This window comes from Dipodomys merriami, unplaced genomic scaffold (assembly GCF_024711535.1).
Source record: "Dipodomys merriami isolate MVZ:Mamm:240054 unplaced genomic scaffold, mDipMer1.0.p SCAF_9, whole genome shotgun sequence".
NCBI classification, from domain to species: Eukaryota; Metazoa; Chordata; class Mammalia; order Rodentia; family Heteromyidae; genus Dipodomys; species Dipodomys merriami.
In genome coordinates, this window is record NW_027206512.1 from 55088223 (window position 1) to 55101172 (window position 12950).

The 12950-nt window shown below is 35.8% G+C and overlaps 1 protein-coding gene across 2 annotated transcripts in view; it reads left to right on the forward strand.

Annotated features, from left to right (window-relative positions):
- Kcnip4 (potassium voltage-gated channel interacting protein 4) overlaps positions 1-12950 on the forward strand; it is an 896578-nt gene that overhangs the window by 380897 nt on the left and 502731 nt on the right. The gene's annotated exons all lie outside the window — the stretch shown is intronic.

The window sequence follows — 12950 nt, forward strand, 5'->3', positions numbered from 1 at the left end:
AGTTACCATCATGGTAGTGGTTACAATAGTAGTTGCTCATATTTGCTCTGTGCTTATTTGGGGCTAAGTACTGGTTTAAAGACTTACGTGTTTCAAGTCTTTGTTAAAACTTCCCTAAGCAGGAAGAAGCTATTATTAAAATCCCCACTCAGGTTAAGTCACTTAAGGCCATAGGGTTGATAAGCATGGAGACCAGCATTGGAGTCAAGCAAGACCAAGGCAGAGCCCAAACCCCTCCAGGGAGCAGTGCCAACAGCAGCAGGAATGACTCAACTCCTGCCAGAGAGTTCTAGCTTTCAATCTCCAGGATTCTCCTCCATTGGCAGCTGCTCTCTTCCCTTCTTCTATATCTATGGCTGCTGTCCGTGACTAGGCTGCAAATATTCAAAAGAATCTCCAATGCATGGCTATTACTTGGTGAACCTCTGGCATTTTTAAATTGTCTTTTGAAATGACCCATTATGCAATGCATGGGCTTATTTCTCTTACAGGTCAATGATCATAAATTTCATTGTCTAAATTCTTCCCAGGACTTTATGTCTGTAGGGAGACAAGTTCTCCTCATTGGCTTCTAGAAGGGTAAAGGAAGGAAAACTTGATGTGCTTTTGTTTTGTGGTTGTGTTTATTTAGGTGTTTGTTCTGTTTTTGGTTTTGTTTCCCTTTCATAGTTAGCTATCAAAATATTAAACTCGTATTTTAGGTAGCATAGTTTAAGGAATAGCTCTGTTCTTTATAATGAATAGGACACCAACACTCATGGCCGTGGCTCAGATGCCTTAGGAATTGTTCTCTTAAGTTATCTTTTGCTTCTGTTTTCACTTGACTGGCATGAAAATGTGCTTGAAGCCTGTGTTGGTACATTGTTACTTGCAAAGATGGGTTTGTTCACAATGTTTTCTCACATGCTTTTTTGTGAAAATTGCTGAGACTACTTTAAGGTAGTTTTGATTACTGTTTCCACACTACTGATATATTCAGTAATGCTTGTGGCAGTGCAATGTGACTTCGTTAAGGAAGACTCCATTTGTCATTGGGTATAATGGATGTGAAATAGCATTGCTCCATTATCTTCCCTGCAGTAGTAACCACTGACTTCTTTACAGCATGTTTCCCCATAAAGAGAACATTGCTTTTGGTTCTTCCAACCACTTTGCAAAATAGGGGTCACCATTGCTTCTATTTAGTAAGAAAAATCAAGAAGATTAAGTGATCTATATAATTTCTTTCTTTTTTGCACCACTACTGGGGCTTGAACTCTTGAAGCTATTGTACTCATGGTTAGCACCTTACCACTTGAGCCACAACTGCACTTATGGCTGGCTTTTAGGCACTTAATTGAAGCTAAGAGTCTCACAGAACTTTCCTGACTGGCTTGGCCTTGAACCATGATCCTCAAATCTCAGCCTACTGAGTAGATAGGCTTGCAAGTGTGAGCTAAAGGTGCCTGGCTCATATGTAATTTCTTAATAGAACCAAGCTTGCACACCATTTATTTTTATTTGATGTCTTTCTGCTACTCTATAGAGTGGGATTCGTTAGCTGTAGAGTATTTTCTGGGGCACAAGGTCTCCATGATGTTTGGGTATGTGATCATATTTTACGAATGGTATAAACTACCGTCTCTTACCACTGACATTTCACCTTATGCTACTGTTGTTCTCAGCTGCAGAAAGCCAGATGAGAATGTAATCTTATTATTCATTACTCAGCAATGGTAAAGCCTACAGGAGGAAACTAGCTTCATATTAAACAGAACCAGTGGTATTATCATACACTTAAAGGACCTTTCCCTTTGTTTGCGTTAGGACATTGAATTTCCATTATCCAATCATTTTTATGACCATACTTTCCAGTATGCAAGTCTTCCTTTTATTATCTTACATTCATGCTTATGTTATTTTTGTTCTGTATGTAAAGCACACATTTGTCTGCATATCTGCAAAAGTTTAATGTGCTCCATTCTCAAGACTGCAAATCTCAGACTATTTTGTGAGTTTTGAAATGGAGTTTTATTGATGGATATCAATAAAAATATTGATGGACATCAATAAAAATATCTTCATGAAAGAAACTTTTATTTCTGTGTTAACTAAAAACTTCAAAGTATGCCCCAGGCTTTATGTCTTCTGATAATCCTATTGGCAAGCAAGGGAAGTCATTTTAAATTTGTTTCATAGATAATAAATGATTTATAGATACATGTAGTTACTTGTCCAAGCATTAGAATCAACAAATAAAGCCATATTTTAAAAGTCAAATATATAATATTACTATTTTTCCTTTTCCTCTTCTTCCTCTTTTTCTTCCTCTTCTATCTTCTCTTTTTTTGCCTTTCTTCTAATTTAATACTTCATCTTTATTCATAGCTAACAAAGTTTTAAAAAAAATCTCAAACTTCTATAGCAATGATTCTTCTGAAAAAGTATTTCAAATAAAGAGAAACCCGCATTGGATTTGAAAATAGTCATCAAAGTGTGAACTGTTTCCTAATAGTGTGGCCATTGTCAGTCATGGTGCTTGAACTCTGGGCCTGGGTGTTGCCCCTCAGCTCTTCAGCTCAAGACAAGTGCTCTACCACTTGAGCCACAGAGCCACTTCTGGTTTTCTGGTCCTTTATTGGAGGAAAGAGTCTCATGGACTTTTCTGCCCAGGCTGGTTTGAACCACGATCCTCAGATCTCAGCCTCCTGAGTAGCTAGGTTTACAGGTATGACCCACTGGCACCCGGCCTACTTATAGTTCTTGACTATTTTTCCATGGAAGTGGGTTTGGAGGGGAACTCAGAAGGTTATGCAATTGGTCCAAATTGTATGCTTTCTGTTTGTTTGTTTTCTTTTCTGTAATGTCATTCTTCCAATCAATTATAATGCAGTATGTGAAATCTTAGGAAGTAAGAATTCTCTAATGAAAAGAAGATGGGAAAGGAAAATCAAGAAAAGCCTTGTAAACAGGGGCAGATGGAAGCCCCAGAAGCATGGAGAAGCCTTTAAATTTGACACAGAACGTGGCAGGCAGCCCTCAACATGAGAAAGGCAAGTAGGTAGTCACCATTTCGACAGCTTTCAGTACTGGTTGGCCAGTTCATGATAGAAAACATGATTTGGAGCCTTAAAGAAAAATGGACACCAATGACTATATATTCTGGGAATCAGTCTCGTTGGTTTGATTTTGTTTGGTTTGTTTTGGGAAGTCATGCGTTTGAGTTACATGACTAACATTAATTCAAGCCAGATCATTATTTCATTTGGCTTAGCACAATTTTCACAGTATAGGATTGATTCTGATATTTATTCAAGTTGAATAAAGATGTATGATCCCATCAAGTTAATTATTAGCCAAGAAAAAAATCTGAAAGTGTGATATTGTTTAAATAGCAGATGTGTTAATGTAGAGTAATTATGTTGACTGAAAATGAGCAGTTCCCATCAGGCAGATGTCCAATTTTCCCACCCAACAATGTCAACACTGAATGTGTTTTAATACACCGGAAAATTACTAGGCATATTTGAAATAACAAAGCAATCACTGCAGGCTTTGTTTACAATTTCTCTAGAGAATAGGGCAAGGAAAATGATTACAGTGATTTGAATAGTCAGAATTTTATAGCTGTTCACTTAGAAAAACAATCTTCCAATTAATTGACAATTGATAGCTTCTGATGTCTCCTGAAATGGTCTCTAAGTATTGATCTTCATTTCTATGCAATAGATTACCTGAGAGAAGGTTATTCTCATTATAATGAACATATGTAAAGCCCATACTCACAAACTCATACATATATAACAAATTTATTGCGTCAATGGATTATGTGGACTTGTATTGCTTATGGTGTTAAAATATTTCAATACTGTGATATATATATATATATATATATATATATATATACACACATGTGAAGTTGGAAAATTTCATTTTATTTTACTTTTAGTTGCTTTGCTAGTGTTCTGAATTGAATGTTTCCATTTTCCTTTATAACTGTGACAGAAAATGAACAAGCTTACTGGCTTTTTAGACATGAGAACTTGAGTAGCCTTATTTGTTCTGTGATTTCTAAGGTCAGATAGAGAAGAGAACTATTCATATTTATTTATAAAATAAAATTCATGTTGTTAATAGAAAACCACCACCATACATATCAGATATGTTCTTCATCTGAAGCAGAAAACCAAACCAGCCTTGTCTATATTCTTTACATACTGAAAAATGGGAATGCAATTATTTCTTGTTTTATGAATCAACCATGTCAGAACCATAGCTTTATAAACATCTTTTTATAAACATCTCTTGCTCATGCTCATAAAGTGGCTACATCAATTGAAGACACTATATACATAGTAGACAAAATAGAAATCCATTAAGTAGCAAATAGTGACTTTGTCCATGATACAAGTGACTCCTACTGACATCTCATTATCTGGGAATACATAATATGACCATTTTCATTTACAAGGGAGTATGGGAAGATATATTATTTGTACTATTCCAATATTGGAGACATTCAAAGAAGAAACTTTTAATAGCTTTGTACGTTTTATTGGCTCTTTTCTCTATATTTTGATCATTTCTGGTATTCCTAAAGATACCTTGTTTATATCCCTAGAACTCTTCTAAACTGTGTTTTACTTTTATTTATATGCCAATATTTCCTAATTTCAAGAATCAAATGCATATTTAAATTAGTTCAATTATATGAAACATCTGTAATTAATAAAATTACAATGTAAATGAATCTCAATTAAAATGCATTTTGTTTACTTATTCATGTTAGTTTAACGAACTACTTTGTAGTATTTGATTAATTCCTTATGATTACCTTTCTCATGTTTTATATATAACCATCTTGGTTTTTTGTCAAAATTCTCTTCTGATTTATTCATTTGCTCATAGATCAACTTACTTATATTTGTAATGGCTAGCCATTCTGGGAAAAAAACCTCTAAAGTAGATATAAGACAAATTTGAGCAATTTTTTAATGCAAGAAAGATTAGTAGAGCTGGGAATATGACTTAGTGGTAGAGTGCTTGCCTTGCATGCATTAAGCCCTGGGTTTGATTCCTCAGTACCACATAAACCGAAAAGGCCAAAAGTAACACTGTGGCTCAAGTGATAGAATGCTAGCCTTGAGCAAAAGAAGCTCAGGGACAGTGCCCAGATTCTGAGTTAAGCCCCAGGACTGGCCAAAAAAAAAAAAAAAAGAGAGAGAGAAGAAAGAAAACTTATTAGTTATGTGAGTTGTTGTTTATTTGCTTTATAAGAATGAAAAATCATAGTCTTCCTAATTTTAAAATTGTATTTAGAATTAGCACACATTTATAATGTAAGGGAATTCATACATACACTCTATTTGGAAAAAAATTTACCACCTTAACCATTTTCCTATTCCTCCTCCCTTACCTTATACCACATTTTGAAAAGAGGATTTTGTGGGGGTTTTAATTCATTCACATATGTATTCATATATATGAATATTAATGTATGAATATATGTATATTCATATATAGTACAAATATTTATGACTATGGATTATGGATATGTGTTATATATATGTATATATATATGTATATATACATATATATAAAATGGGATATTCCTGATGTTCCCCTCCTGGTTGGACCTCTTTTACATTCATCTCTGCTTACCATTACTATAATCATCATCATCACCATCATCATTTAAGACTATACTCCAAAAATATTCTAGAAGATGCAATATTTATTTGCCTCTTTGATCTTAGCTTATCTCACCTAATGTGATGATCTCCAGTTCTATCTATTTTCCTAACAATTATATAATTCCATTTTATTCCATGGGAGATACACACACACACACACACACACACATCACTTTCTTTTTTCATTTATCAGTTTTAGGATACCTTGGTTGAATCCAAAGTTTGGTTACTATGACCAAAGACATTAACAGACAGGGGTACACAGGTATTTTTGCTGTGTATTGATTTATACTCCTTTGAATACATGTCAAAGAGTGCTATGGGTTGGTAAGGCAGGTCTGGATTTAGTTTTTTGAGCAATGTTATAGTAATATCCATAGTGGACTTACCACTTTACATTTCAACCAGCAGTGTATGAAGGTTCCTTTTCCTCTACATTCTTCCCAGCATTTGTTATTTGTTTCCTCAGAATTTTATTTTTTTAATGGGCCTAGATGCATTCTTAGTTTAGATTTGATTTACATTGTCTTTATGGCTAAAGATGCTGGGAATTCCTTCAAGTATTATTAGCAAATAAATATGTTATTTTACTTTTTATTTTTGTCTCTACTGAAATCTTTTTTTAAAACAGGATATTTCTTTCTTTCTTTTAGGTGGTAGTAAGGTTTTTAACTCAAGGCCATGTGCTTGCAATGCAAGGACTGTAGCACTTGAGTCAAGAATGCTTAAGCCAACACATGAAATCTCCTGCTGGAGAAGGCAGGTAGCATATTAAACAAACCAAAACATCAGACATACCTCCGTGTTCTCCTTTAGAACAATAACCAACCAATCCTCTCCCCACACTGAAGCTGTTTGTAATTGAAAGAATAAAAGCCTAATTTGTATTGTCATATTGACTAAGTTCTGTAGCCATTACAGCTTTAATTTTGGAAAGATTAAAAGTAAGGGATTTTAATCAATTCTTCTTATAACAAGGGAGTTGGGGTTTCTTTGCTATCTGGCAACTCTAACTATTTAGTTAATCAACTTTGGAAGAGTCATATATATATATGAATATATATGTATACATATATATGAACATATATATTCATTTTTGAAAACGTGAATCAATTCCTCTAACACATGGAAAAACTTTAGGTAAATGGCTGTTTCATCCAAGAACATCTCCCACAACTGGATTTATGATGGTGCTTTAATTTGTAGTTAACAAATCAACACTGGTTTTATAATGGTGATTGCTGACATTTTAAATGTCCAGGAAGCCTGTCTTGGACGCGTAACAACAGGGAGAAAAGGAGAAGAAGGGTAGCTGTGGGTAATTTCAAAACTCGACAACTCAAGCTTTTGCAAACCCTGGAGCTGTGCCAGAACAGTTTTCTTATTATTTGTTATAGTACTTGGCTTCTCTAAAAGGATTTGTTTGAACAAAGACTCTCTTACTTTAATATTGCTGTTGTGGCTGTTCAAAATGACAATTCTGTAGGAAAACAGAGTTTCCTCTTTTGACAAAAGAAAATAAAGAAAGGAGAATGAGTGAGACATCGTGAAACAGATTTTTTTTCCTTCTGCAGTACTGTATTTTGCAACCAAAAAGGAGACAACACCTGGAAGAGGAAATTCAATCCTGAGCCTTCTCAGGGCCTTTTATGTGTGCAGCCAATGAGAACATAGTAATTTGCTGCCTGGGCTGTAGTGGGGGTTTAAACCTGTGGGAGGAAAAGGGTGTCACATTGAGGAAATCTGGTTTCCAGTTCTGATTCCACCCAGAGGGTGGAAGGACACAGTGTGCTTTGCTCGTGAGCTTGCAAGTGATAGCATGATTCTTTGTTAAGCTAGGCATTGTGTTAAGCAATGGAGATCCAACATATAATACTCCAGAATGTTCTGCAAGGACTCAGAATAGAAGAGTGATAGGAATCTTAGTAGCAAACCCACTAACATCTATCAGGTAATGGTTTGGTGTCAAGCAATATTCTAGGCACTTTTACTAGAATTATTATTATTTTTAACAATTTAGTTTGATTAGATATACAACATATTTATTACTATTTTACTAGTAAATAAATGACCAAGGCTGGGCACCAGTGACTCATGCCTGTAATCCTAGCTACTCAGGAGTCTGAGATCTGAAGATCATGGTTTGAAGCCAAACCCTGGCAGAAAAGTCCCTGTGAGATTCTAAGCTCCAATTAACCATTCAAAACCCAGAAGAGGTAGAGCACTAGTCTTGCATAAAAGAGCTCAGAGACAGCACCCAGGCCCTGAATTCAAGCACCATTACAAAGAAAGTAAAGAAAGAGGAAGTAAGGAAGAAAGGAAGGAGGGAAGGAGGGAAGGAAGGAAGGAGGGAAGGAAGGAAGGAGGGAAACAAGGAAGGAAGGAAGGAGGGAAGGAAGGAAGGAGGGAAACAAGGAAGGAAGGAAGGAAGAAAGGAAGGAAGGAAGGAAGGAAGGAAGGAAGGAAGGAAGGAAGGAAGGAAGGAAGGAAGGAAGGAAGGAAGGAAGGAAAGAAGGAAGGAAAGAAGGAAGTTAGCAGGCAGGCAGGCAGGCAGGCAACAAAGTTATATAACTTTCCCATGCCACAGAAGGAAAGAGTGCAGAGATAGTGTCTGAGTTTAGTTCTCAGAATTCCAGAACTGTGGTTTTGTTGATGTACTTTGGAAAAAATGATGTTGTTCTATGGAAGTGTTAGTGATCCCTCCACCAAGAAAGTCAAATAATGCAAAAGTCAATTCACAAGATATTTGCAAAGTACAATGTACACAGAGGGTAAATAACGTTTTCAAGGATTCATGCAGCTTTATCCATGGTCTCTTGTGAATTTATCATCAAGAGGAAGGAAATAAAAGGCCAGGTATTTCCTGGGGTTTGACAGGAAGTCTAGCCTAAGCAACCAGTAAGATAATCCAAATAGAGACCCGTGTGATTTCGCAGCTCACTTATCCCAAAGGGAGATGGATCGTCGGGAATAAAGTGATGAGTTAGAGGATGAATGCCCTCAGTGGAGAAAAGACCCATTCAAATAGCTTCACTTGCATTGCAGAAATATGCCATTCTGGCCATATCAACATAGAATAATAAGAGGTACTTAGGGAGTCTGCTTTTTTTTTAATCAGTTCTCAAGCTTGTACTGTGTTTGGCCACTGTGTCTGGAATCCGTTCTATCCAAAACTTATTTGCAGAAGTCATGTTATGTTTGTAAATAAAAGCAGATTAGAGGAACTTAAAGGTCACTGCAAAGCTGAAATATAGCCAGAGTTAAGTAGAAGACCCGGTAGAAGACATCTTCAATAACAAGGAACTTGCCAACACTCGGGGGTTAGGAATTGGTTGTCATTTAGTTAGAGAGGGAGAAAAAAATGTCAAGGTTTATAATTTTGGTCTAGCTTCTTGTTCCTACGGAATGTATCCTGTATTAAGAACATGAAAACAGACATTTCAAAAATGTGTTACCCTGTGTCATTCCTCAATTAACTTCTATTCATTCGGCTAGCAAGGATCCGTGTTCAGCCCATTAAAAATAAGAGGCTTCCTTTTCTATTCCCTTAGCTGTTAATGATATTGTTAATCATTTTAATTAGTGGCTTCCTGTGATTCCAATCAGGCCCAATTAGACTCAAACCAGATAAACAATGAAGAGGTGGGAACAGCAGCTCAAAACATGGATTCATCTCACTGGCACAAAATGGAAGTAGCTGCATTTTAAATTGCTTTCATTCACCTTTGGACAGCAGGTCCTCGTGACTATAATAACTTCTGGTTGCTTATATAAGACACAGTCAATAATTAAGCCTTTCGGTGACCTTCACTTCTGCCTGCAGTATGCTTATGCACGCTCCTGGCATGTCCCCTCATGCTCTGGGGTATAGTTTTCCCTATCAGTTACTGAAACTACTTACATTTCTTTTGTGTTCCCATTCTTTTCACCTTCTTTGAGTATATTTCACTTCCTTTCTCTGCCCTTTGAAATTGTTTTTCCTTTTCTAGTGTCAGTCCTAGGGCCTGGTTGCTATCCCTGAGCTTTTTGTGTTTTTTTTTTTCAGGATTACTTCTCTACCCCTTGAGCCACTGCTCTAGCTCTGACATTTTAGTGCTTACTTGAAGATCAGAGTCTCACAGACTTCCTGCCTGGCCATGGCTTCTAACTTCAGTCTTAAGTTCTCAACCTGCTGAGTAGCTAGGATTACAGGTGTGAACCACAGTGCTCTTTCTTAGTTCTCTCACCAATGCCCACTTAGCTCTCAATATTGATGATGTTATAGAACACATATATTCTCAGACAAATGCAGTATTTCCAGCTTGGGGTCTGTGCTAAATTATTTTTGGGGATTTATTTTTTTAATTAATAGCTTCAATATAGCTATTTTTATTGGATATATTGTAGGGAAAACAGAGGTTTCTGAATCTAACTTACCAAGACCTCTCAGAAAGGCTCAGGATTTGAACTTAGCAGTTTACTCTTATGTGATGTGAGACTTTCATTTAACAGAATCAGCTAGCCTCCTACATAAGAAAATGCCCTAACAATTGCATGTCACTATTAATCTTTCTTAGAATAACTTCAATGAGTAATATTCCTTTTTACGTATGAATTATCTTCCCTGATCCAACCCCTCTTCACTTATCTGATCATACTTGCCAAATAATATGATTCATAATGTCATTCGGGAAAGCCAAGAAATCTTGTCAGCATTCTTTGTCCACACAATGGACAATTTTATCTTGCAGAAGTCACTCCATTGTCATTACTTGAAATCTTTATGCTCTCCATCTTAAAGAGCAGAATAATGAGTAGCTGGGTTTGCATCATTGCTTTGCATCATATCTAGGGTATAGGTGACCTATCTCAACTGAGTACACAGCAATGAAGAGTAAAGGAATGAGCTAAAAATGTGACTTTTTAAAAAATCTGCCTTGCAAAATTGTGAAAATTAATTTCAAGGAAGATTTCAAGGTGTCTGACATGGAACTGTTCTTCACAGATGGTAATAGTTTATTTTTCTCGCATTATATAAATCAGTTGATGATTACAACATATGGAAACAGACAGGTTTTTGAGCAAGTCACATATCAGGAAAATAAGATACGATAGCAGTCCAAAATTTTTGAAGAAGAGAGACTTCGTTTATTAATGGAATTCAGTCTAGTAGAACATTAAATTGTCTATTGGAAGTAGAATAGAAGGAATCATCATATTGCAACAGCAAAGTGATTAAGGTAACAAATGGCTGCCTACAGCAGTATATGTAATGGTCAGCCAGAATCATAATAATGCTGAGAGACAAATGCAAATGTACTGCCTTCACACATATTCATTCTCAGACTCATATGGTTTCATCTAGGATGGGCTCAGTCACCTCTACTTCATAATGTGCAGCTAAGGTAAAGGTTAGAGATACAGTTTAGTTTCACTCTCTGTATTTTTGTTCTAGAGTCCATAGTGAACATTCCTAGAGAATTTTATTTTAATAGCAAATCACTAAATCATAGCATTTTTAATTGCCCATATACAGTTTATAATTCAGTTTGCATCATGTCTGCTAATATCCTATTGGCTAGAACCAATTATAATTCCCCGTGGTAATTGTTTTCCTCTCACTGTTATGGTCATGATGGGGATACACAATACTTTGTGGAGGAAAGAAAAATTGAGATTAATCATGAATATGCTACAGAGGGTTAAAAGGGGGTGATATAAATTCTTTTTTTCTTTTTTATTGTGAAGGTGGTGTACAGAGGGGTTATAGTTATGTAAGTAAGGTAATGAGTACAATTTTCATCAAACTTGTTACTCCTTCCCTCTAATTCTTAAGAGATCACTTAGTCTTTGAGCTAAAGATCTAGAGATCACTATGCCCTGCTCTGAAATTTAGACCTAACACTTACATGGGCTTGTGTGATATCTACTAAGGGAAACAGATGCTGAGTATGGCTAATAAAAAACACAAATCATCTGATGCTGATTCCGTCAATGGTCTGACCTGCTCTATGTGTACCTCTGTCTGTAAGTTGCAAACCTTAAATCATTTGATGTGGTTTGCTGGTTTTAACCAGTGCTGCAGATGCACATTGATGAGGGCTTGATTACAAATAACTTTGTCTTCGTGTTTCCTCTAAGACCTCCATGTCCAGATTTTCATCTTTCATCTATTGACCACCATTATAATCAGGTGCTTTATGATTGCATGTTGTCTTCCTCCCTATTTTCTCATTCAAACAGTGATAAAGTTTCACTACAGATAGATCGTGGATTTGCCCTTGTAAATAGATGCGCCTATTTTATCTGTTGGGCATCACAATTTCTTTTACATACTCGAGACGCATATCATTCCCCAAATCAATGCAGGTGGAATCAATTCTAATTCCTTGAGGTGCTTTATGGTCACCTTTATGGGCTCTGTTAAATTGGGGTTGTTTCTTATGATGAAATAAGGCAGGAAAACTTCATACTTATATTAGAAATATTATTTGGCTCCTGGGAGAAATGTGATTCATCTGAGTAGGCTGGGCCTAATCTCAAATATTTCTCATGTTGCTTAGAGTTCTGCAGTTTTACCTGGAATAATGATGCTCTTTTGATATGACTTTGTCCAGTAAATATCCACAGTACTATCCTCGCCTCCAAATATCTGAGATCCAATAAGGATGTGTGTGTGTGTATATATTCTCATGTTAGATACATATACATACATATATTTACATATATACATATACACCTGAGCTCCAATAAGTAAATATGTGAGTACATATATTTACATGTATGTATTTATGTGTGTATACATTCTCATGTAATATATATGAGTGTGTATATATATATATATATATATATATATATATATATATATATATACATGTTCTTTTTTTTTTTTTTTTGGTCGGTAATGGGGCCTGAACTCTGGGCCTGGGCGCTGTCCCTCAACTCTTCAGCTCAAGGCTAGTACTCTACCACTTGAGCCACAGTGCCACTTCCAGATTTTTCGGCTTATGTGGTGCTGAGGAATCGAATACAGGACCTCATGCATGCAAGGCAAGTACTCTACCACTAAGCCACCTTCCCAGCACCTATATTCTTGTAATATATATATATATATATATATATATATGAATATGTAAGAATAGATATGTGTATTTTCACATTTTATATTATATTATATATATACTTTTGCATTGTAGACACTCTGATATCTCTATTTCCCATTTACATGAGAGCAATGTAGTAGGCATAAGTGATTTAATCATCTGTGTCTTAGTATCTGATATTCTAAATAAAAATCAT